This window comes from Delphinus delphis, chromosome 10 (genome assembly GCF_949987515.2).
Source record: "Delphinus delphis chromosome 10, mDelDel1.2, whole genome shotgun sequence".
NCBI lineage: Eukaryota > Metazoa > Chordata > Mammalia > Artiodactyla > Delphinidae > Delphinus > Delphinus delphis.
In genome coordinates this window covers 74370327-74396942 of record NC_082692.2, presented here as the reverse complement: position 1 = coordinate 74396942, position 26616 = coordinate 74370327, and the positions used below count along the sequence as shown (strand labels likewise).

At 46.2% G+C, this 26616-nt stretch overlaps 1 protein-coding gene across 26 annotated transcripts in view; it reads left to right on the top strand.

The window, feature by feature from the left end:
* The window catches only part of FHIT (fragile histidine triad diadenosine triphosphatase), a 1444513-nt gene extending 1429877 nt beyond the window's left edge, over positions 1–14636 (top strand). For all 26 annotated transcript variants that reach the window (XM_060022809.1, XM_060022803.1, XM_060022817.1 and 23 more), the window contains one exon: positions 14330–14636. The gene's annotated coding sequence lies outside the window, so the exon portion shown is untranslated. The remainder of the gene's footprint in view (positions 1–14329) is intronic.
* The last annotated feature ends 11980 nt before the right edge of the window (positions 14637–26616 follow it).

Sequence of the window (26616 nt, the reverse complement as noted above, 5' to 3'; positions counted from 1 at the left end):
AGGTAGTACAGTAAGGCAAGAACAATAAATAAAAGGATAGGAGGATTAGAAAGGAAGGAATAAAACTGTCATTATTGGTATACAATATGATGCATGCAGAAAACTCAAAAGAATCTACTGAGAGACAATTAAAATTAATCAGAAAGCTTAGCAAGGCCTCTGAATATAAGATCAACATATGCAAGTTTTGAATTTCTCGGCCATTGTCTTAGCTCAGGCTATCATAACAAAATACAATAGACTGGGTAGCTTAAATAACAGATAATTATTTCTTACATCTGGAGGCTAGAAGTCTAAGATAAGGGCGCCAACATGGTTGGGTTCTGGCGAGAGCCCTCTTCCTGGCCTGTAGCTGTCTACCTTCTCACTGTGTCCTCCTGTGGAGAAGAGAGAGTGAGCTTTAATCTCACTCTTCTTATAAGGACACTAGTCCCATTGTGGGGCCTCTACCCTCATGATCTCATCTAAACCTGTCTACCTCCTAAAGGCCATATCTCCAATTACTATCACATTGGGAGTTAGAGCTTCAATGTGTGAATTTGGGGGGCACACAAACCATCCATAAAACCACACAGGGTATGAAAAAATGTAAAGTTAGTTTCTATTAATATCAGAAATCAAATGCCTAGGAATAATTAAAGATATGCGAGCTTCTAGACAGAAAACTAAAATGTTATTAAGAGGCATTAAAGAAGAATTAAATAAATGGAGACATGAGTGACTCAGTTTTATAAAGACTCAAGTCTTCTCAGATTTACCTATAAATTTAATGCTACTCAGATTTACCTATAAATTTAGTGCTGTCTCACATTTACCTATAAATTTAATGCCGTAATTTTTGGTGGTGGTGGTGGGTTTTTTTTTTTGTAAAATTGGAAAAATTAGTTCTAAAACACTGATGGAAATATAGCCAGAGACGATTAAAAGAACAAGACAGAAGTATAGGAGGGCTTACTCTAAAGGATATTGACTTATTACAAGGCTACAAAAGTTAAGAGAGCATGGTGTTGGTACAAGGATAAATAGAGTGATGGAACAAACTAGAAAGCCCAGAAACAGATCCAGGCACATATGAACACTTGATATAAGATAAAAATGACATCACAGAACTATGGGGAAAGGAAAATCTTTTCAACGAATGGTTCTGGAAAAATTGGATATCCATGTAGAAAACTAATGAAACTATACCCTACCTCATACCATATGCAAAAGTCAGTTCCAGGTGGATTATAATTCAAAATCTGAAGTGTAAATTTAGAAGGGAATATAGGAGAATATTGTCATGGTCTTGCTATCGGGCAAGACTTTTTAAATAGGGCAGAAAGCATTATTATTAAAAAAGATTGATAAACTGGACTACATTCAAATTAGTTTTATCAAAGACACCATTAAGGGAGAGTAAGAGAGAAAAATGCAAGACACGGAGTGGGAGAAGCTATTTGCCACATATACAACCAATGAAGGGCCAGTATCCAGAAGATAATATTTTTAAAGAAAAAGAAAAAAATGTATAAGCCAATTAGAGAAAGTCAACAGCCTAGTAGAAAATACAAAAAAGGATTTGAACACACACTTCATAAAAAGTAGGTCTCAAAATGGCCAGTAATCCTTAGTCACCAGGGAAATGTATACGTTAAACACAATGAAATACCACTATAATACCCACCACAATAGTCAAAATTGTAAAAGACTGAAAATATCAAGTGTCTAAAGAATGCAGAACAACAGAAACACGAATACATACTGTGAGACTGCATTCGCATAAAGTTCAAAAACAGGCAAAACTAAATTATAGCGTTTAGAGATACATTCATTTGCAGGGTAAAACCATAAAGGAAAGCAAGGAAGCAATCATCATAGAATCAGCCCAGTGCTGACCTTTGTGGAGGAGGCAAGGAGGAGCTTTCGATTGGGGAGGGGAGTGTGGAGTGAGAGGGTGGAAGGGCTGGCAATGTTCTGTTCCTTGTCATGGGTTGGTGGCAAGACACATTGGCTTTTTTTTTTTTTTTTTTTTTTGCGGCACGCGGTCCTCTCACTGTTGTGGCCTCTTCCGTTGCGGAGTACAGGCTCCGGATGCGCAGGCTCAGCGGCCATGGCTCACGGGCCCAGCCGCCCCGCGGCATGTGGGATCTTCCCGGACCGGGGCACGAACCCGTGTCCCCTGCATCGGCAGGCGGACTCTCAACCACTGTGCCACCAGGGAAGCCCGACACGTTGGCTTTGTATTAATTCTGTGAGCTCTATACACGCACGCACACACGCACTTTTCTGTATATGTTATATTTCACCGTAACAAGGACTAAAAATAAATCAGATAAATGAAAAATTTTAAGTTAAGGACAAAAGAAAAGGAAGGAAGAGATTGACTTTAATGTATGGTTTAATTGCTGGCTGGATATTCAATTATTCCAGGATAAGTTTAAACAGAAAAGAATAATTGCCACATATATTCTTCACAGTCACTCCACTACTGAAACGGAGCAGGACCCTATGGTCCTTCCCCCATGTGTCCTCAGCCTGCCTTCTGTCTGTGAAAAAAACTTCAGCCGAAGAATAAGTTTAATCAGACAAGTGAGAAAATGCAGAAACAAAGGAAAACAGTCAAACAGGACAAAACAGTAATAGTTCAGTTAGTAAACAAAGCCAAGAACCTTTAGTTCCTCCTCAAGGGCTATAGATAATATTCACAGCCATGTCCTGTGAGCTGTCTTGTAGATACTGAAACCCCCAGGAGGTGGGAGAAGTCAACTACATGATGACTAGACTGTAGCCATGTTAGAAGCTGCCATAATTCCGAGAATTGGCCTCAAGGAAGTGGGAACAAACCGACGCTGGAACTGAAGATTAACTGTACCTAAAACAGTCAAGATGACACTGGTCAGACCACCCCGTGACCAGTTTCAAGATGACTGTCGGAGCTGACTGTGCTGTTTCTGCATGTAGCCCCTTCCCCCTCAGCCTGTAAAAGCTCTTGCCCACTGGTCATGGCGGGTGGGGCGGGGGGAGTTGGCCTTTGGACAGGAGTCCGCCTCCATCCCCCCCTCCCCCCCACTCCCATTCGCCGGCATCCAAATTAAAGCAAACTTTCCTTTCCACCAACCTTGCCTCTTTATTGGCTTTTGAGTGGCGCGCAGCCAGACCCCCACTGTCAGTTACACTGTTACATCAGAAAGTCGATTCTCCTCGTCTTGGCCATCCTCCCCGACTTTAAGGGACCACGCTGGCCTAGAAGATCATTATTTCAGGAACTGAGAAGGGGAAACCACCACAGAGGATGCTTCGTTATTAATGATTCTTAATGATACCACTTATGGAGATCTCATTATGGGCAAGTTATACCAGGCACTTCGCAGCCTTTATTTCAGTTAACCCCCACAACAACCCTCTAGTATTGTCCCAATGTTCACATGTGGAAACTAGGCCTAAGGTTGCTATAGGACTTTCCCAAGGACTCTCAGGTTATATGTGGAGAGTCTGGGCAACCCAGGCAGTCTGACTCTGCAGCCCACACTTAACTTTACACTAAAACTGGTGGGTCTCTGTATAGAAATGGCCTCCTCTGCTTAAATCCTAGCTAACTAAAGACAAGAGTTGTACAATGAAGCTGAGGTGCAAGATAGAGCTTACTCTTGCTTCTTCACTAACTTCAGGAAAAGTACCAGTATTTGGTGATTTCTGTGCTGGGGGCTTTGCACAGGTCACTTTATCCAATCATCACAACCACTCTGCCAAAGAGACAGTGCTGTCCTGTTTCCCTATGCAGCATCGGCTATGGGCTGAATATTTGCCTGAAAACTAAAACTGCATTTGATGAAGAGGAGTGAATCACAGCTAATCCGCCGTGGCATAAGGCATAAGATATTGCATTCCTGGAATCAGTGAGGACTCCCAAGGGCTCCATTCAAAACCTTTCAGTTAGGGTTTCCTTTAGAGATAGGGGGTTTTCACCAAAAGTCTGTAATTAGCCATTGGATTTCAAAACATTTAGAAAACAGTTGAGAGAGTCAAACAGAAAATAGGATGCGTGTAGCAGACATGGGACTTTGGAACTGCCAACCTCTTCCAAAACCACAGTTGTAAGCATGTGACTCCAGCTTGGCCAGTTAGAGAGCTTCTCTACCGTTTGGTGTATGGACATAGAGAGAGAAGTCCTAGAAGGGGTGATATAGACTAGACTTGAGGCTACTGGCATGCATCCTGCTTATATTTGGAGAAGTCTGATGCAGGACAATCCCCCAGAGGAAAGGGAGACAAAAGATAAAGGGAGGAGAAGAACTGTCTACAGCCACCCCATCCTTCATAGTTAAAAGGTCGAAAAGGCACTTTTCTCTGGAGGCTCATTGGAATGGGGTTTCCTTAGTTGGCAGCAAGAGTCGTGGCTACAACATGGACCCAGATTGCTTGCCTCCTAGAGGACCTCTTTAACCTTGAGGTTCTAGAGCTCAACCACCAACTCTTTGTTGAGGTCCCACTTGGAGCCCAACACTGTCTGAGGCACAGTAGGTGAAGCGCATCCCTGCCCCAGAGATGCTGAGGAATCTGAACAAGCAAGCGTGTGACAGCATTCTGCGCAAGTCGGCAGTACAGTGTCAATCCTACCTGTGGCCAAATCGATTTCTCTACCTTATCCCACCATGAAGTAGTTGACTTTGTGTCAGTTGTGTCTACCACCCCATGCCCACAGACAATTACATGCCCTCCAAGAGCCAGCCCCACGGTCTAGGGTTAGCCAATCAATTTTAATGCACATTTAAGAGATTTTTCGAAGTGTGCGAGTCCTCGCATAAGATGATAGATCACGTAACAATTAAAGCATTAGAAGAGCCCAACTGAGGATTCTCTTTCCACCAGCAGATATCTTTAGGTCAAGAAGGGCTATAAAAACCGGCACATCATTTTCATTCCTTTAAGACAGGCAAAAAATGGCCTTGAATGTAATTAGATGTTCTTAGCAATTTTCCTCTAAAGCTCCGTATCGTGTTCCAGTGAGGCTCCAAAAAAGGTAAGAACTGTGGGCATTCTGAGCTGCAAGCTGATGGGGTGGTATTGTTTTGAAGAAGTGAAAGCCCATGATATTGCATGAATCATTTTTTAATTAGAAATAAGCCAGAGCCATAGATAGCTATGGGAAAGGGAAGCTTTGTAACAGGGCTTCCCTTAGAACTCTGCCCCCTCTCTTATCTCTCGGGTGACTCCCGCAGATTCCAGAGTTATCCATTTGGAAAATGCTCAAGGCAGTGAATCAGCATTTATCTGTGACGCCCCTATCAAGGGTTTGCTTTATACTCTCCTTTCAATGATCTGTTGTCTATCTGAGCAGGGTTTTTTTTCTCTTTTTTTTTCTTTTTAAGTTTGACGATCTTGTTTGTGGTTAATTTTTATTTCTTTAATCCTTCAAAAGAATGACACTCAATGGAAATGAAAAGTAGTGCAAAAGTTTAAAAGAAAATTATTTCCAATAAAACCTAAGAACTCCCCTCATTCTGGGTAAGGTTTCATGATGCTGCAGTTAAAAATATAGCTTCTTTATATAGAATATCTTATGTCAACTGTTGACCTGACTCTTAAAATACCCATCTATACCCTCAAACTCATCCGAGATCATACAAAAGAATGAACATATTAAAATAGGAAATATGTTAAGTTTATGATCCTTTTAAATGGGACATCAGATCATGTCCCCCCCCCATACTTTGTAAAGCCAACCAGGACCTAATCACAGGAGGCCTTGTAGGCCACAGAGAAGGACTCCGGATAGGATCCAGTCTCATCTCCCCTGACTCTGCCCCACACTCTTGCCTCCAGCTTTCCTGCTCCCTGGCAGTTACTAGATTATATCAGACAAGCTCCCGCCTCTGGGCCCTGGCATTTTTTGTCCCTCCTGCCTGGAATTCTCTCCTTTCCTCCCTCCATTCTGTATTTGACTGAAATGTCATCTTCTCAGAAGGGCCTTCCCCAAGTTCCCAACCTAAAATAGAGCCCCGTTTCCTCCTATCCCTTAAACTTGCCTTACTTTACTGCATAGGGCTCACGATCACCTGTCATCATATTATAGACTTATTTGTTTGTCTGTACCTTCCACTAGCAAGTAAGTGTCCGAGGACAGGGCCATTGTCTTTGGAACTTAGAACAGTGCCTGGCATCTCAGGGGTGCTCAAAAACACCGAGTGAATGAATGAGTGACAATATTTCTTTAGAATCTAGACCTTTCTCTGGGCCAGGTACTATACTAAATGCTTCACTTGTGTCATCTTTAGGCCTCATGACAACTCTATGATGTAGATGCTGCTATTTTCCTGATATGTAGATGATGGAACTGAGGCACAGGTGGGCAAAGTAAATTGACCAAGGTTGCACAGCTAACAGGTCACATGCCTAACTTGAGCCCAGAGCCCATGCTCTTAAATATTAAGTCAACCCTTTAGATACGCCCAGGGGTCCCCCACCCCCAGAGCAGCTTCACTGTGTGCTCTCCCCAGAGCCTGCACCCCAGGATACTGTCTTAGAGCAGTGCCGTCCAATAGCAACAGAATGTGAGCTACACATGTCCTGTTACATTTTCCAGAAGCCACGTTAAGGACAGATTAAATTAATCTTAATAATATGTTATATTTACCCAATATATCCAAATGTAATCATATCTTTATAGTATGAAAAATTCCTCATATAAAAATTATACAAATATAAAAAAATAATGTGATATTTTAAATTCTTTGTTTAGAGTAAGTCTTTGAAGGCCGGTAGATATTTTATACTTTCCGCCCATCTCCATTCAGACTAGCCACGTTTTTCAGTGCTCATTCACCATGTGTGGGTGGTAGCTACTATGCTGGACATTGAACCTGTGAAAAGGGGTTGAGCTCTGGAGTTAAGGAGATCTGGTTCCAATCCTGCACTTACTGTGTGACTTTTTCCCAGCTGTTAAACTGGGGTTCTGGTATCTACGCCATGGGACTGAAGTGAAGATTAAATGAGTTTTCCATAAGTAAGGCTGCACACACCTAGCACAGGAGCTGGCCAGTCGATGCTCTGGACGGATGGCTTTCCCTCCCACCCAGAAAAGAGAAGCTTCTGAGCACAGCCTTCAGGGCCTCTCTCCTCACTCCAGTTGAGCCCTTTGAGCCAGTGCCTCTGCTTCCACTGTCTGCCAGGGGTGGGGAGGTCTCCAGTGGGAGGGACAGAGTGGGGTGGGGGGGGCCCTGGCTTGAGGCCTTCTCCCCTGGACCATCCACCTGAGCTCTGGAGAATAGGTGAGCCTCCTAGCCCCCTTGCAGGGCACACTTACAGGGCTCTGCATTTCCCCAGGGGTCTCTTCCTGGACAAAATAACCCTTAAATCCCCAAGGTGAGCAATCAGCTATCTCTCCTATCAGCGGAAGAGAAAGTTTCCATCTCCCTATGGAGAAAAATCCGAGACTCTGAGCATCTTTGGGCTGGAAGGGAGTTTAAAGAGCCATTACTTCAACCTGTGGTTTTACAAAGGAAGAAACTGTGGTCTAGAGAGCAGATACGACTTGCTCAGGCACACACAGTGACGGTACAGGGTTAAAACTAGACCCTTTGCATTGACAGTCTATCTGGACACATGTAGAGCTGGAACCATAGAGATTTCCCTATATGGGCAGCTGACACCTCTCTACGGGATACGTTCATCTTTGTCTTTTCACAATCTGCACTTCATTCTCAGCACTAGAAACTCGGGAGAAGCAGGGTAGTGTGAAATAGGCACTATTCCCAGTAGCCTTCAACTGTGTTTTCCTGCCAGTTTTCTACCCTTGATCTTTTGGTGCCACATAGAACTTAAACGTAATTCGCGTTAGCCTATTTGTGAGTAACTGAAGTAAACCATAACTTATTTGACCATCAGTTTCATAGCATTAAAATACAACATTAAAGATGTCATCTCTGTTTTTGATGAGAGGCTCTGCTTCAGGTAACAGACTTTTATCCATTAGCCTAAGGATTTTTCTGGATTGTAATCTCAGCTTACATACAAGGCAAACGGAACACAGTTCTGTCAACTTCAGTGCCTTTTAAATGGTGGAAAGGAAAAGACATAATGACCCCATTAGGCTGTTAAACGTGCTGAACCCCGACAAATTCTCACCGTCACGATCCTTGAGGATTTGTCTATAATCTCTCAGCAAATATACCTTTTATTCAACTACAGAGTTGTAGATACTCCAGACACAAGTGCCATTAATTAAATAACACACTCAGCAAACTCTCAGAACCATTAATTATCAAAGGTAGCCTGTTCCACGCTTGGCTCGAAAATTCTATTATAACAGGAGAGCACAACTAGAGCGAAGGAATATGCTGGAGGAAGGTCACCCTCAAAAGCACGATAAGAAGAAGCTGCCAGACAAAGTAAATGACAAAGCACGCAGGCCTCTTAGCTCTTCCTTTGCCCCTTGGAGGATTTGAAGGAAGGGAAAGTGTTTCACATTGTAGGGACTTTCTTTCTCAAAATTAGTTTCGTTTGTGGAAGACGGAAGGAAATATGAAGTAATCCTTTTTCATTTCCACTGAGTCTTGGGGAAAAGTAATATCAGCTAAAGATTTAGAGACAAATAAAGGCTGTTCTTCATCAACTCCGTCAGAACGAGGAAGCCTTTTAGGGAGGGTCTTTGCGAGGCACAGATACAGGGACGTGAATATCCACGGGCCAAACAGGGAAGACAGAAGCCTTACTGCCTTCCAGCGGGACACGAGAACATGCCCACGAGCAGCACGAGCTGCCTAGGGGTGGGTTTGCTCTGCTTCGTCTCCCTCCCGACACCTAGCCTCAAAGCTCGTGTAGCTGCATTTCCCAGGACACGAGGGGATGCCGGGCTGCGTAAGTCACTCACAGCCACAAGCGCTGGCATCATGGGGTGTTGGTTTCTGCTGTATAATAAAGTGAATCAGCTATACATATACATATGTTCCCATATCTCTTCCCTCTTGCGTCTCCCTCCCTCCCACCCTCCCTATCCCACCCCTCCAGGCGGTCACAAAGCACTGAGCTGATCTCCCTGTACTATGTAACTGCTTCCCACTAGCTATCCACCTTACGTTTGGTAGTGTATATATGTCCATGCCTCTCTCCCGCTTTGTCACAGCTTACCCTTCCCCCTCCCCATATCCTCAAGTCCATTCTCTAGTAGGTCTGTGCCTTTATTCCTGTCTTACCCCTAGGTTCTTCATGACATTTTTTCCCCTTAGATTCCATATATATGTGTTAGCATACGGTATTTGTCTTTCTCTTTCTGACTTACTTCACTCTGTATGACAGACTCTAGGTCCATCCACCTCACTACAGATAACTCAGTTTCGTTTCTTTTTATGGCTGAGTAATATTCTTTGTGTTTGATTTATCCCTTCAAAGAGAAGAGTGACAATGCTGAGTCTGTGGCCACTCCATAAAGGACAGCCCCGGGGTGAGCCCCGACCCCACCTCAGGGCAGAGGTCTGCATCTCCCCTCCTGAGGGGGGCTGGCCACATGGTGCCCGGAACCCCGCTCAAGGTGACAAATGCGGAGGATTGGGAAACAGACCCTGTTTAAAGGGAAGTTAAGTAACACCCTCTCATAGTAGGAAGTTGTGTTATTGATCCGCAGGTGTAACCAGCCACAGAGGAACCGTTTTGAGTGAGAAAAAGTGCTGGGAAGTTGCCCTGCTCTCTTGAGTCCATCCTCACATCACTGGGTTTCTGGCCACTGCCCTTGGGGAAGGGTAACCCCTTCCTGGCTGTAAATGGATGGATAATTCCATCGCCTCGGTTCATAGTCAGAGTGGCTCTCTGATCCTTCCCATTTCTTCTCCCCCAGCTTCTTTTTTTACCCACGTACTGTAAGAGGTGGCCATCAGCAGCTTTTGTGGTCCAATTTCTGAGACCAGTTTATTAAGAAAAAAACTGAAAAGCAGGGGTCAGGGGTGCCTGCCCTTAGAAAATGGCTCACCTTGCTTTTGCTGTGAGCAAAATGACTTTCCACGGCTGTCTGCCTGTATCTGGAGCCTGCTACAAACGAAGAATTACTTTTTTTAAAAAAAAAAAGAGAGCTATTACAGAGGAATTTTATGTTAGGGTCTCACAGCTTTGTTTTGTGGGCGAGTGTAGTTACTCTGTTTTAAAACCATTTCTGTGTCAGCTTTGGGATGGAGGCAAAACAAGTTAATTTATTCATCCTTGCGGGCAAGAGGCACTACCTTTGATGGGCAATACTTGTCCCGTACGTGTGGCTCTGCTAAGAGGGCAGAGGACAGACAGCCTTAGTAGAAGTTGAATATTTGCCACTGAAGCCTCCTGAAACCTGTCTCCAGCAACTGAATTGCTTTGGGCCTTTGGAGCATTTTCCTGGGAGCACACTCTGGAATTGAATGAAGAGAGAGACAAGCTTGGAGGCTTCACCTTCACACTTAATAATTCCCTGCCAGCCCAGGCCACGCTCCAGATGGTTAGATCAGAATCTCTAGGGCTGGGGTGAAGGCTTGGTATTGCTTAGACCTCCCCAGGGGGTCTAAACCACAAAGTAGGTGAGAGACACTACTTTAAAGAAACAGGAAGGCAGATTGTGTTTTTATGGTCCCCAAAGTTCCTCTGACACTCTACCAAGGTAGATTACCTGGGGTCAGCTCCCACCCAGGTTCATCTTTACAAAGAGAGACAGTGATCTGTTTTCTTAGCTTCAAGACAGAAGGGTCCTCCTCCCCTGGGCCTCTAGGATGGAGGAGGGACAGGGTTAATAGGGAAGAGTCTCCTTCATTGACACAGTAAGAAGAGGTTCCCTTGAATATACGCAGAGGGTGGTTGGAACTGTTGGAAACAGAGGACTCTGCCTGATGGAAGCCTGATGATGCCCTCATGTTTAAGGAAACATTGGCGTGGTTCAGTTCAGACCCCGGCTGGGATCCCCTGGCCCCCTGCTTTTACCCTGTACTCACTCAGGCGGGACAACAAACTGCAAATCGATTCCAAAGACTTTCCTGAAGGTTTCAGGGAGAGATGGGCAAAAGGATTACAGCCCACACAGCAGATCTTACTCAAAACTTACTTACATATATATGCGTTAGCATACGGTATTTGTTTTTCTCTTTCTGACTTACTTCACTCTGTATGACAGACTCTAGGTCCATCCACCTCACTACAAATAACTCAATTTCGTTTCTTTTTATGGCTGAGTAATATTCCACTGTATATATGTGCCACATCTTCTTTATCCATTCATCCGCTGATGGACGCTTAGGTTGCTTCCATGTCCTGGCTATTGTAAATAGAGCTGCAATAACTAACACACCATTGTAAAGCAATTATACTCCAATGAAGATGTTAAAAAACAAAACAAAACTTACTTACATCTTCTCCATCGGACTGTTTTATTTTCCTTCCTAATTCAAAGCTCCCCTCTCCAAAAATCTCTTCTACCCTGCAGAGCGACGGGGCCTCCCTTCTGTCTCCATTTCCTGCTCTGTAAAGCCACCCCTGCTCTGAGCTTCGTGATGCCACCTGTTCCTCCTCCAGCGTGGCCTTGCAGGGGGAGGGGACAGTCCCAGCTCATCTTCACTGTGTTCCTCAGGAACACAGAAATACTTGAAAAGCACGTGTTCAGGGGGATCAGTCAAACCTCAGACATTCTGGGCTTCTGTTCTCAGAACCCCAAAAGCCCACATTTTCTGGACTGCTCACCTGGCACCCGATTATCTACTGCCTTGCCTCACCCTGTGTGATGGGTTTCCCCAGATGGGCTGGAAGCACCTCGAGGATCTCATTGTTCAACTCTTGGCACCCTCCTTAGAGCCTTATTCATGCTTCAGTAAAGACATTTGTTGATACGCCCACATGGCATTGAAAACACCACTGCCTAAAGGTGAGATCAAAGGGAAGTGGGGACATGAAGGGCACGTGGTACATGTAGTCCAACCAGAAGATGGCAAGGTGAGTCCGTTGCCCAGATGTGCCCTCTTGGATAATGAGGCCGAATCTCCGGCCTTGTAGCTGAGCCTGACTTTCACTTGCTTTGACGCTCGTGGGCCTCTGCTGCCTGGTGGCCTCTGCCTTGCTGTGCAACACAGAGAGTAAGCAGTGATGAGGACAGCAGCAGAGGCTCACACTGGTGGGTCCTTCTGATGCGGTAGGCACGGCTCTGAGCGCTTTACGTGTGTTCACCCACTCAGTCCTTCCCGCAGCCCCAACCTTGCACATCTTACATCACCCACACACACACACACACACACACGCAGCCAGTAAATGACAGGCTGGGCTTCCGCCCCAAGTCTCAAAGTCCAACATGTTCACTCGCTGTGCTCTGGCAATGAAAAGCTTCCAGGCTAGTTGGAGAGAAGGAACTGCTGAAGACAGAGCCTTAAGTAGCCAGGCGGACGGCTTGAATGCCAAGGCCGTGTGAGGCATGCTTTGCAGAAGCATCAGAAGCAGACTGACAGAAGGCCTGCTCAGGAATGGACGCACAGGCATCCAGGGAGATTCAGAAATGACAGGGCTGGTGTCGGGAAGGGAGGGTGAAGGAAATAACACAGGGCCGCGGTGTTTAAAAGACCAAAAATAAAACCGAGGGAAACTTCTCCTAGGACATAAATCTGCCCTCGACAGGTGAGGCGGAGGAAAACAAAGGGCACATCCATTTTCAGGCCTGCACAGGTGCCTCTGACTCAGAGGCAATAATCGTTCAAGGACACGGGCAATGATGAATGAGCGGGAGATGACGCACGTGTGCAAAGCAAGATGGGTGGTGCCGGGAACAGCAGGGAAAGATCCCAGCATCACACAGGAATGAGACAGGCCCCCTTCTGCAGGGGGTTGGGGGGGATGCAGATTGACTGGTACCCACCCCCTACTTTCCACGCCACACTTACAGACATCAGTGGACCTGGGGAGGCGGGGAGGCGGGGAGGGGATCCTGAACCGAAGTGTGAAGGCTGAAGCAGAAGTGAGTTGGTTTCTGTGTTCTGGATCCTGGAAGGGAGCAGATGTAATTCCAAAGGGATGCCCTGCCTGCCCTTTGCTCTCTGGCCTTCTTATGAACTTACAGAAAAAGTATAGCGCTGGACTCACTAAAAACTCACTGCATGAGCCAGAGGCTGAAGTGTGTGCCCGTGTGTCCTCACCCAGTGGGGTTGAATGGGCCCGTATTGAGGTATTGAGCATATCCTTGAACTACACACGGGAACGAGCAGGAAGCTGGGTCTTTGCACCTTGGCCTCCCAGGTCTGTGTCCACAGTGTTGCACTCAAAGCCATGAATAGCGAACAGTAAGTGAAAAGCCATGTAAATCTTCACTGAAGTCTCTGGAAAACCCTGAAGGAAAGTCCATTTGTGCTTCTCCACAGTGGTTCTCAAAATCTCTTCGTATATCACACCCATGGTAGCTGCCCCTAATATCTCCTAAGAGCCTTTTCTTTCAACCTCCCCCAAATTGTATGAAATCTAGCCTGTAAAATTCTGCTCTTTCGCCCCCTCCTATTTAATTTTCCCTTTCCTGGAATGGTCTGCCCTTGGAATGTCCCCCAAGCAAGTCAGCCCCGGCTAATCCAGCTCCTGACCACACCCACGTTACTAATCCCAGTGAGTAAGGCCCAGAAGCCATGTATCCGACAGCTTCTCCTTTGGGGTAAAGAGAGGGTATCAGAGCTATGAAATACATTTCTGTGAGCTAGGAATTATCTTTTTTTTTTTTTTTTCCGCAAATAAGATTAAAGGGCTTCCCCCACTTTCCTATTTTATAAGTAGAAATCCTTTGTTTTAGGCCTGGCCTAAATCCTTCAGGTAACTTGGCCTTGAAGCAAAGCTGATTCTGCTTGCTACATACTAGCTCAAGAATTCCCCCGATCCAGCGGCGGGTGCCTCAGACTATGATCGTAGGGACGCTTGTTAACAAGCACAGACTCTTGGCCTTCTCTCCACACCAGCTAATTCAGAACGTGGAGGACAGGCTGGAGAAATCTGTGTTTTTCTTACAAGCTTGCCAGGTACTTCTGATAATGTCTATATTTGAGAATCTATTCTTATCTAATTCAAGGTCTGAATTGGCTTCATTTTGTATATAAGACTTGCGTCCTTAAAGCAGATTAAGAGACCATGCGGTTGACCTCTGGGGCCTAGGCTGTGGGCAGAAGCCACAGAACAGGTGGAGATCCAGGGAGTACGGGCATCTGCAGGGCTGGAATCCACCTATGTCACGCCACCGGCCCACATCTATATGGCTTCGTGTAACGTGTTAATGGCAATCTAAGAGATCGGCAGTAAGCAGATTTACATTTTGTTTATTGCCATGGTTCAAAAAAAATGCTGTTTGTTCTAACTAAATGTCTGGTTTATGTTCTGTCATTTCCAGGCACCAAAGGAACTCAAACAAGTCCCAAGGCATAAGGAAATGGGGCTCGTGCTTTAGGACCCTGCGGCACTGAAACTAAAGCTAAGCAGACTTCATTACATCCTACAATTCGACAGCCTTTTGCAAAGCATCTTATTATGCTTGTGGAAGCAATTGGGGTTATGTTTCAATCACAATGACTGACAGGCTGCCTTCAAAACAACGGCACCCGTGGCCCTTCCACACTTCGTTGGCTATGTACTTAGAATAGAACCTTTTCTAAGTTGTCCCTTGGCCTGGATGGAAATAAAATGATAGTTAAAATATTTAGCTTGCATGTTGGCTAACTTAAGAATTGACATTTGGGGTCCTCTGAAAGGCACGACTGAGGATAGATCAAATCTCCTGTGCTTCCTGTAAACCAAAGGTTTGTTAAGGCTGAGAGAAGATTTACAGAGTTTCCTTCGTGGTAGGTAAGATAATAGAGTAAGAAATGTCCACCTTTTCCTCAGTTATATTCTCCTCCTGCCTTGGGTGCAGAGAGGCAGATCTGAAAGAGCTTAAGATGGCAAAATTAGCTTCAGGAAACTAATAAACATGTAATATGCTGGCTAGACACCGTTCTGGGCTGCTGGAGTGGTAGGAATGTAAGGAAAAGAATGGGGCAGCTCTCAAAATTGGTTGAGGAAACATGCCCCTTGCCCGTAACGGTCAATTTCTTTAAGGAAGGATGACAGAAGTAGGCTCTTTCTTTCCTCTAGTAGATTAATAAAACAGGGGATTCGAGTTTATAGAGGAAAAAGTAAAACACGCCAAGCGCACTGCTACAAAGAGCCCAGAGCAGGACTTCTCCTTTTCACAAAAAGCCTCCTTGAGAATCTCTGTTGGCTTACGGGCTACTCCCTGACCCCAGCACCATCTCCAGCATATGGTGTGTTAGTTTCCTGTGACTGCTGTAACAAGTCACCACAAACTAGGTGGCTTAAAACAACAGAAATGTGTCCTCTCCCGCTTCTGCAGGCCAGACGTCCACAATCCTGCCGGGCTGGGCCCCCTGCAGAGGCTCTCGGGGGATCTCTCCTCGCTGCTGGGGGCTACTGGCAGTCCTGGAGTTCTTTAGCCTCACCCTAATCTCGGCCTCTCTCTTCACACTCCTCCTTTTCTCTCTGTGTGTCTCTCCTCTGTGCATCTCTTACAAGGACACTTGTTATTGGATTTAGGGCCCAATCAGATAATCCACATCCAAGATACCACTTACAGATCTAGGGGTTTGACGTGGACATAGCTTTTACGGAGGGGCCACCATTCAACCCACTGCTTTGACTGTTTTTCTGATACGGGATATGCCAGCAGACTGAGCGTGACTGAACTGCATCTGGTTTCCAGTCTTCTTGTGTGTCCTTGCCAAAGCCTGAATTATTCATTGTTTGCAATGCCTTCTTGAGACCCTTCCGGTTCCCAAGGCTAGCTGAAAGTAAAAAGCACTGCAATCTGAACTGGATGTGTTCAGAAGATAAAATGCCAGTGAGGGAAGGTGGCAAATACTGGTAATTCCCCCCAGCTCAAGGGTTGCCGATTTATGGTCCAAAGAAGAGCCCTAAAAATACCAATTTCTTTTTATCCCCAGCAGGTCAAAGACTGATTCCAGCTCAGTTTCAATAGCAAATGTCACCAGAAGCCCTGGCCCCTGCCTTCAGGGCTAATTCCGCATTTCACTCATTGGCTTTTGGTCAAAGAAGTAAATAAACAGTCACTGATGAGACAGTTAGCTGAGTCCTACTGGAAGCCTACTTGCAGTTTTGTTTTCCGTTGTGCAGTTAAAACCCTACAGGAGCCTCATTTCTGCCTGTCCTCCCATGGATCTCCTCAGTTCAGTGTCCTCCTGTAACCCTGCCATGGTTGGGAGGCTGTGGAGGCCCCGGGTGAGAAGGGCAGCCCTCAAGCTTGACCTCCAAGCCAGCCCCAGGAGCCCAAGCTTAGCTGGAAGGCACAATAACCCAACAGGGACTGTTTACAGTGCCTTTTAAGAGGTGTTTCAAGAACTAACAAAGCCTACCGATACTAATAGGGAAAAACCGACTATGACTCTCCAAAAGGCGATGGAGAACAATGCTTAGGTCAGAACAGTGTCCCTGGCGGTAGCCTTCTTTTTCTCTCTGATTTCTTCTTGGGCACAAACACCCACTAGGCTGCTGCTGTTTTGCTCAAGAGCTAGAGAGCTGCTCATTTTACAGTAGACAGTGGATCACTGCGTGTGTGTATGGGGTCCGTTTCCAGTGCTGTGCTTGTCAGTGCGGCAGGCACTCTCTATGTTGACAGCATTCCAAAGGAAGGCATCTTCTGATGACCCCTGAGTACTCACTTTCCAAAGTCTAAGCCCATTCCTTATCTTTACTGTTCCACCTGCCATCAAAATCCAAAAGGTGGGGCTTCCCTGGTGGTGCAGTGGTTGAGAGTCCGCCTGCCGATGCAGGGGACACAGGTTCGTGTCCCGGTCCGGGAAGATCCCACATGCCGTGGAACGGCTGGGCCTGTGAGCCATGGCCGCTGAGCCTGCGTGTCCAGAGCCTGTGCTCTGCAACGGGAGAGGCCGCAACAGTGTGAGGCCTGCATACCACAAAAAAAGAAAAAAAAACATCCAAAAGGTGGAAGAGAATGATACTCTGTTTTTGGCAAGGAGCCTGAAAGGACCTTTCCCCATGATTGTCTTTACCACAGCTGACCCCAAACTATAGAAGAATACTTCTCGGACCCCATCAGTTCTTTCAGATGGTAAGAAGGAGCTGTGTGTCTCATTGAATGAACATAAACCTCTCCCGTCCATCCTTCTCTGTGTCCAAGCTTGCAACCAAGGTCTGGGCAAGAACTTACTTTTTACGATGGTCTGTATTTGTTGGGTATGCTTGCACGACTTACTGGTGAAAGAAGGAAACTAACTTTTGGTGTGTATTTATTGTAGATATACTTGCAGAGGCTATTTAATCCAAACAAGATCCCTATAGAATATAGATGCAAATTTAGGCTCAGAAAGGTTAGGTAACTTGCTCAGGGTCACGAAGTTGATAGTAGGTGGGTTTGGGATCAACTCAAGTCTGATTCCCAAAACCTATGCTCTTTGGAGAAGAATTGATAACCAAGGACTTTCAGCAAATGTAATAAATACCATTTCCAGTTTCTCTCCTTTCTTGAGTTGGCAGGTTGGTCCTTTGTACTGATGTTCAAAGGGGCAGGGGGAGGGGTATTTAAGGGAAGGCAGGGGATATCCAAACATTCTCAAGATGAGAGCATCCCTTTAATCATATAAATGAAGGCAGCTAATGGCATTTCTGTAACTTAACAACACGTGGGAAGGGTATTACTAAAAACGCTTACTATGACTATGCGGGACGTGTGTTAACCAAAAGGTCAATGATTACCTATCGTAGAAATAAAACAACCTAAAATAATTGACATGTAATTCCTTAGTTACAGGGATCGAAAATGTGTCAGTCCCACTTGGAACCACCCCCCCCCCCCAAGTCTGGCCACACACTTGCAGTTCATTTCAGTTCTAAGGTCATTTTGACCGCCTACTACGCATGGGACTTGAAGGCTATGGACTCAGCGCCCCAAGTGGGGTGGCCCCTTAGGTAAAGCTGGAAGGTGGAGCGAGTGTAGGTGCAGAGAGAAGAGTGGGAGGGGCAGGGCCAGATGCTCAGCAAGGACACAGGCCCAATTCGAGGCACCTAGAAGGCTTCTTTCTGAATCGATTTTTCTTTCTCTTCCTCCTCATTGTGATAGACGCCGCTTAACAGTACATCTTTGTACCAACAATGTTATGCTAGGCATTCTCAAAGCGTTATTTCATATAAGCCTCACAAAAATCAACCGATCTTCCTTCTTTCCTTCCTCCCTTCTTTTTTTTTTTTTGCGGTACGCGGGCCTCTCACTGCTGTGGCCTCTCCCATTGCGGAGCACAGGCTCCGGACGCGCAGGCTCAGCGGCCATGGCTCACGGACCCAGCTGCTCCGCGGCATGTGGGATCTTCCCAGACCGGGGCACGAACCCATGTCCCCTGCATCGGCAGGCGGACTCTCAACCACTGCGCCACCAGGGAAGCCCCCCCCTTCCTTTTTATTTTTACTTAAAAAATACTTATTTGACACCTATTGTGTGCCGAGTATTGTATGTATAGGTGCAGGTGCGACAATGCTGAGCAGAAACATCTGGAAGGAACTGTGATCCTCCTTCTACAGAGGAGGAGTGAGCCTGAAGGTTAGAGAGTTCGTGACTGGCTTAAGGCCACACACTAGTAAGAACGGGTGTCCCTGTACTGAAGCCTGGGGCTCCTTCCCCTGAGCCGAGCTGTCTCGCAGCAGTCAGGGGGAGGGGCCACAGCGGATGCCCTAAGACCATGTCCTGCTCTTCCCTGCAGACCAGGCCCAGTAAACCCACCTACTTTCTCCAGATCAGTATGAGCTGGGGACACTCAGTGTAGGCTACTAAGGTTCCATCTTTGTCAAGTCAAAGAGCATTTACTAAGTATCCTCTGTGTGTCCATCCTGGGGGACCCTGAGAGCAACTGGGGCTTTCCTGTACTCTTATTCCACCTGGAAACGCCCCACTGTCCTCTCACATGTTGGACAAGATAGCAGCAGTTTGGCCACTCTCTGTGTATTCTGCCCAGTCACCCTGGCCGGGGGTCAACATATCCCTCTGCCGCACTGTTCCTCAGGAAGGCTCTGGAATAATACTCCCAGATCCTAAATGAGCCCCATACTGCTGGTCATACTTTAGTAAACAGCCTTCCCATCCGGACTGCTCAGGTCTTATTTACCCATCTTTCTGATTTTCTCTCCTGCCCCTCCCCTCTTTTTCCCTTTTTCATCCTTTCCTTTTTTTCTTCTCTCTGCCAGAAAACAAAACAAGTTTATAATCTGAAGGCACAGTGTAAAGCACTGGTTTCAAGCTTTAACCTCCATCAGTGTCACCGAGAGGGCTTCTAGAACTGATTGCGAGGCTTTACCTGCAGAGTTTCTGATTCAGTGATTCAGCAGGTCTAGAGCGGGGCCTGACACATTCCCAGATAAAGCTGCTACTGGCGGGTCAGGGCCCACACTTTGAAAACCGCTGGCCTAAAGGGATGATTTTTTTTTTTTCCCCCTACAAATAAACAGAATTTGATCTCAGTGCAGAATTCAGCTTGTTTTCCAGGCCCTGCATTTAACATATCCTAGTCCAGAGGTAACGAACTTCAAGTTAAAGCCAATCAGGCTACTCAAAAGCATCTCCAGTAGGTTTTTAGAGTTATTTAACACCGCAGAAGACTTCTTGCCCGGGCTCATTACGTGATTAGTTTAGATGGATAGTAGATGAACAAAGCGAACGTGGGGCAGCTACAGCTCACTACCAACTTAATAAAATGGTGCTAACTTCAACCGAGAGGAGCAGCATGGGTTTAAAACTGGGCTTCGCTGCTGACATCAGTGTTGTCATTGTTTCTATCTTAAGGGAAAAGGAGCTCACTCCTGCTATAGCTGGAATGTGCTTATGCAAAAGGACTCTTACAAATGGGTGACCCTGCTTGGCTTGCTTGGTCAGAGAACTCCATCATAAGGCATGGGTACCATTTTAAATGAGTGACAGTCACATCTACCTCCCAGAACTGTGTATTTCCAGCAACCCAGTGGCTTGGTGTATGGGAAGCAGCTACCTCAAAAACCCCACTGTGGTCGTGTTACCGTTCAAAATCAAGTAAGGTGTAAAAGCCACATATATCTGTAGCTTTGGAAGTTTGTTATCAGCCTACCAGTCTCACGTTTTCAGGAGAAGGGATGGGGCAGGGATTCAGCATTCCCTGTGCATCAGCCATGGACCACTGACCTTTTGAGGCAGGCAATACTAGCCTGGTTTTACAAACAAGGAGAGATGATGATGATGATGATGATGGTGACGATGACGACGACAGTAGCAATCATAGCACTTAATATTTATTAAGCACTTACCATGAGATTATGTTCTGGGCATTTTTTTCTGGGTACTCTATATTTTTAACTCAGTCTTCACAACAACCCTATCAGTAAGTTCCATTATTATCCCATTTTACAGACAGGAAAACTGCAGCACAAGGATGTGCAACTTGCCTGTGGTTACCCGGTTAGTAAGTGCCAGATCTCGGATTTGCATTTGAACCCAGATGGTGTGAATCCAGAATCTATGATGACACATCCCTGCCTGAGAGGCAAACCCAAGGCAACCAAACTCTGAAGTCCCATCTCCCCACTGCCCTGACTCTTATCCCAGGGAAAGAGCCTGGTGGGACTATTTCATTCACAACTAAAGACCAACACAACAATATTCCGCAGCACCACCTCTTTCTCCCTCTGGAGAGCTGGGCTTTGTGTATTCCTAACGACTCTCACCAACTGATGCATGGGGCCAGCTGGCTTCAGGAGACAGTGGCTCCACGTTGGAAGTCAGCCCCAAAGAGGGAAGGGATGTCATTGCACCAAGCGCAATTTCCCCAAACTTCACTCCTTCACAACCTTCCCAGCCTTCAACATTTTTGCCGTAGCTACATGATACCTATGTTATCTCCCTAATATATTTTCGTTTACTCAGTTCTCTGTTACTTACACGTGTTCAAGGAAACTTAACAATCACAGCTGCAAATGGAAAACCAGTATCCCTTGCCATAAATAGAAGCTAACCACAAGGGTGAATATAAAGTTATTAAATTCTACCTGCATACAATCAGCTGCTGAGAGCCCTGCCTCTGAGGCCTGCCTTCTCACTTCATTACAAAGGGACGTTAGGAAGTGTTAGAGAGCTGTGAAAACACACTAGCAGCAGACAGAGTCTTGGTCCTTGAGGACTGAGAGGGAAATGGAAAGAGAATAACTTCTCACCTTGTGACTGGATGGTTTTTTGGATGTTTTGTTCGCTGACCCCTGAAAATCGTCTGCTGCCTCAGCAGAGCTCTGCCTGCCACTGCGGGCAACTCAGACCCAGCTGCGAGTGGCCTGGCTGAGCCCTATCGGCCAAAATGAGGCTCCTCTGCAGCTTCCTATGCACGGGGCACATCCTGAATCGGGGGAAACTATCTCAGGTTCAGGTGCCTCAGGGAAACAGGCACAAAAATCAGGGCAAGAAAAATGAGTACACTGTCAAAGAAGCAGAAGAAACTTCCCAGGTAATAGTGATCACTGAGGAGTGTTTCCTTTGAACAGAAATGCCTTTGATAGCGCTTTCCTCTGTTCTCCTGGTATTTTGTTGCAAGAATGAATAAGCAGGAAGAAACAAATGGGCACTTTTGTGTTTTACCAGAATCTAAAGTGATGACCCAGTTTCAGGGGGGAAAGATCTCTAAATCTCTATTTCCATTTAAGGAAAGAAAAGGGGAGGGGAGGGGAGGAAGAGGAATAAATCCGGCAAGAGGGTCTGGTACCATGCCTCACCCCTCCCCCTCCCCCAAATCCAAAGATGCTCGAACACTCTTGTCTTAGGTAACCTGAGAAAGTCACTACATCCCCCTCCTCCCATTCTTCTAAGCCAGGCTTCTCTTCTCTGGCTGATAGAGTCCCTTTTTGGTGATGTAAAGAATGTAGGTAGTGATAAGCTTTAAAAACTTACTGCATAGGGCTTCCCTGGTGGCGTAGTGGTTGAGAGTCCTCCTGCCGATGCAGGGGACACGGGTTCGTGCCCCGGTCCGGGAAGATCCCACATGCCGCGGAGCGTCTAGGCCCGTGAGCCATGGCCGCTGAGCCTGCGCGTCCGGAGCCTGTGCTCCGCAACAGGAAAGGCCACAACAGTGAGAGGCCCGCGTACTGCAAAAACAAAAAAACAAAAAAAAAACCTTACTGCATGGCCATTTTAAATAAGAAAAATGTCAGACCCAGCAAAACTCTCTTCCCATACGGTACATGGAGCACCCCGGACACCCCTATTGACAGTCGTTTGACATGATGGTGGTGGTGATGGTAAAGCTCTTTCCGTGGAGCAAACAGGTGCTTTACATCCAACAACCAGTGAATCTTCACAGCAACCCAGTGAGATGAATCCTATTATTCTTCCCGTTGTACAGACTAGGAAATTGAGGCTGGAGAAGTTCAATAACTTGCCCGAGGTCATAGAGTTAGTAAGTGACAGAATCCGGCTCACACCTATGTCTGTTTTGCCCAAAAGTCTTGGTCTTAACTACCATGCTCTGTTGAGTCTCTGATGGAAATGAACTAAATATTCATTATCATTTCCATATAATTATCTACAATTAATTTTAACAGAGAAACTAATAGAAGCCAAACCCTTCCCTGAGGCTCTACTGACCCAGTGTTAGTTTGCAAAAGACGTAGGAGCCTGATAGCTTTCTCAGATTAAAATCTTATTTCTCCTCTCTGTGCATATTACAGATCAAGTACGAATAAGGCCAATCAAATCATAGTAGTTGAGGTTTACTGAGTACTTATCAGATGTCAGACATCATGCTAAACGCCTCCCATGCATTCTCTCTCTTAATCCTCACCCACCACCTTGTGGGACAGGTGTTGCCCACGAGAAAACTGAGACTCAGGGATGTTAATAACTTATTCAAGGTCACTCAGCCTAGAAGGGGCAGAGCAGGAACGGTGAACCCAGCAACTCTCCTCAGAGCCCACACTAGGATCTCGCAGAACAGGAAGATCAAGGAGCACATGAGTTAGGGACATTGCACTTTCCTTTTCCAAACTTGCAATGATGGATGAAAGGAGCTCATGGAAACTTCCTGGGCCCTTCATACCTACTAGGCCTTTTTCTAGGCAAGTCATGCAGAGCAAAGACCAGCTAGAGATGAGCCCTTCACCAGATTTCCATGCTTTCTGCACTGCTGCATGACAAAGAGAATGCCATCTTTTAGGGTCTCAGGGAGGCTGTCTGTCTACAGCAGAACTCACCCCTAAGTAAGGGCTGTCTGTGTACACGACTCAGGAAGGTTTGGAGAGTAGGGGGATCCAACAGGCTTCCAGAATTAGTGTTCCGGAAACTCTTCAAAGCATCCACCCTAGACATTTTATGTTTCCTGATCTAGCTTCAGTGTACAGACTCGGATTACTTTTTACTGTTTAATTGTACAGAATGAGAAGCTGCTCCACCTGAGATTGCTTTAAATTGGAACGCACACGTTCCAGAGGGAACTTGCTAAAGAAACGCACAACCCAGGGCCTTCCCCTGGGAATCTCATTCTGTCGGTCTGCGATAAGGCCCAGGAAACTGCACCATGACAGCCAAGCCCAGGAGACTCTTCTGTGGGTGTTCAGAGAGCACAGGCTGACCAACGCCGCTTTAGATCTCTCCCCTCCTTGGGGGTATAATCCCAAATTCAGATGTTTCCTCCTGCAGCACATCTTCTTGGACCACCCCCACCTAACTCTGCACCTCAGCTGTGACATGTCACTGTCACTGGGGCCTTTCAACTTTTTTCATCTATTTCATGACTAAGTGAGTGAGAGATATGGGTAGAAAAGGAGGGAGGAGAGGAAACAGAGAGAGAGGGAGGGAGAGAGAGACTAAGCTCTAATGACATGGTTTGAGCTTCCTGGATCTAGCTATACACGATGCCAACAGGCTCTTGGACTTTCAAATTATGTGAGCTAAGAAATTCACTTAAACAGCTACTAAGCAGGTATAGGAGAGAAAGGAATAAATCGGTAAAACAGACAAAGGAATAAACAGATCAACGTGCATAACACCATAAATAAAATCGCCTAATCCCACTTACCCTGCCTCTGTGAGGCAGGCCCTCTGTGTTCTCATCACCACCAATGCCATTAATTCAATCTAATTCTGTGGCTTAACCGTCCAGGGTTCTGTACCCCAGGGGGCCGTGAGTACACAGCTGATGACTGTGGTTCCTCATGGATGACTGCATAAAAAGTAAAGAAATAAAAACAGAAATTGTATCATGTCGCTGTCTTTATGTTTCCAGTATCAGCAGCTGATTGACAGAAAAATCCCTGCTGAAGCCAATTCTAAAGTGCCTCGCTGGTTCGAGTTTTCCTGCCACAGGCTATGGCGCAAAAAGGAAGTGAGTCAATGGAACCAGATGCCCTGTGGCTTTTTACTGCAGATTAGAACTGGGAGCCCAGCAGGGGTCTCCTTACAAGTGTAAAACAGTGAGGGGCTCTTTGTGCCTCTTACCATCTCTAAAAAGATTTTTAAAAATGTCTTGCTTTCCTCCTTTATGCTTTAATATTGGACCCCACGTTCCCTGGGATCTTAGGGGCATGAATTCCCATTGTAACCTTCTGACTTTTGTTCCCTGATGCCAAATTGTTCTTTTGGAGACAGAAACGGGATTGAAAGCTGGCCCATGGACCCAGAACATTCCCGGCCTGGTCTGAATGCGCAGCTGCCGTAGACAACAAGCCTAGGTTGACTCTTTCTCCTGGGAGTCAGGAGCTGGACCAGCAGAACATCTCCAAGGGTCTGAGGCCACAGTCAGCAGCCATCCCAAGGCTGAACTCTGTGTCCGATGCTTCGCACACGTTCTCTCATGCAACTACCCTCTTAGGTTATCCTTTCACAAATGAGGAAAACCAAGCTCACAGGGGTTAAGTGATTTCTCCGACACAACAAAGCAAACAAGTGGCAGAGGCTGGATGTGAGCCTGGCTCTATGGGACTCCAAAGCCTAAGACCGTCACTCAAAAGCCTGGAGCAGCAAAAACGCGCAAGCATTTAGGGACAGGAGTCAGCAAACTATGGCTCACTGGTTGAATCCGGCTACCAATCTTTTCGTAGAAAAATTTTAGCACAACATGACTATACCTGTCATTTACATATTGTCAATGGTACATTCCCTCTACAAGCACAGAAGTGAGTCGGACAAAGAACTTGTGGCCCGCAGAGCCAGACACAGGTACTAAGCGCCCTTAAAAGAAAAGGTTTGCCAGCCTGGCTGAGGACACTGAACTTGGGAATCAGTCTGACTCAGGTCACTTCCCCTTGCCAGCTGTGTTCTCCAGCTGTTCTCACCTGAGACTTGGGGCTCCCAGGATCGCTGGCCTGAGGGAGGCCATAGTGAGAACGGAGTGAAACTCTGCATTTCAAGCACCTAGCATGCTTAGCAGGTATGTAAGGAAAGACAGCCTCTCACTTGCCGCACAAGACTGTAGAACACCCCAATGCAGCAGGCGTGTGTGCCAACTCCCATTAGCGGGCAGAGAGCAGGACTGAAGCCCTGGGTGGGGGTAGAGGGTGAGGACTCAGGCAAACTATCAAACCAGCCATTCCGGAAGGTGTGTGCTGGGGAAGCGAGTGAAGCCGTCTCGTTCAGGCTTCAGAGGCGGCACTAGGCCTCGGGTCGGACAAGGATGTGAAGGCCGGCTGCATGCCAAGCCGCTGAGCTACACCCAGGCCAGCACACATCATAGACCACTAGGTAAGACAGAGGGGAAGTCATGGGACTTCTTGCACTCGGAGGGTCTGGCCAGCCCCCAGGAATCAAGAACATTCCAAGACTTATGAGTTAAGCCCAAGGCATTTGTGACCATAAGCAGAGCTGCAAACTTGCAGGCAGGCTGACTGTTATTAGCCTGCGGCCTGGTGCTGAACGCTGGGCTCCTTCGAGCGGCAAAGTGAAGTCTCACCTGTGGGGTGGACGCACCAGCCGGGACCTCCAGCTGGGACTCCAGCTTGCTGCTCAAGGGACTTCCCAGCATTGCTTGCATCTGGGTGGAGGTGCTTCCCCAATTCAGTGACGTATAAACCTCTGTCTTTACTATTCTTTCTTAGTTAGTTATACTATTCTTAATTAGTATACTGTAATCTTTGTTAATTCAATAAACTCTCTCTAAATTCTTGTTTAACTGAGTGTAGAGTGGTTATTTTACCAGAGAATCCTACGAAGCTTGAAACCAACATTAAGGTTTTCGGCAAAACAGGTGTGGGACTCTCGGGACTGGCCCCATTGGGGCAACTCAACCCCTTCCCTGCCAGGCCGTCCTGGCTGCCCAGTCTCTGGAGCTGGGCTCTGAGAAAGAATACCTAAGAATCAAGGTCAGTCTAAGTTGTTCTTTATACAGAACCTTCGAGGTTTTTTTTCTCCTTCTTTCAGCCCAATGTTAAAAAAAAAAAAAAAAGTCTGTAAAAAATTAAATGGCTCCCCCAGGAGTCTATCATCTCATTGATGTATTAGGGATTCACATGTGTAACTCCTCTTAATACCAATGAGAGCAGAGCAAATAGCTGATTTTCTTTATTGCAAAGGTGAAAAGTAAGTGTATTTATCCTCTGTATTTGCAAGTCATCAGCGATGATTAAACTTAGGGATGAGCTGAGTGGGACACGCTGAAT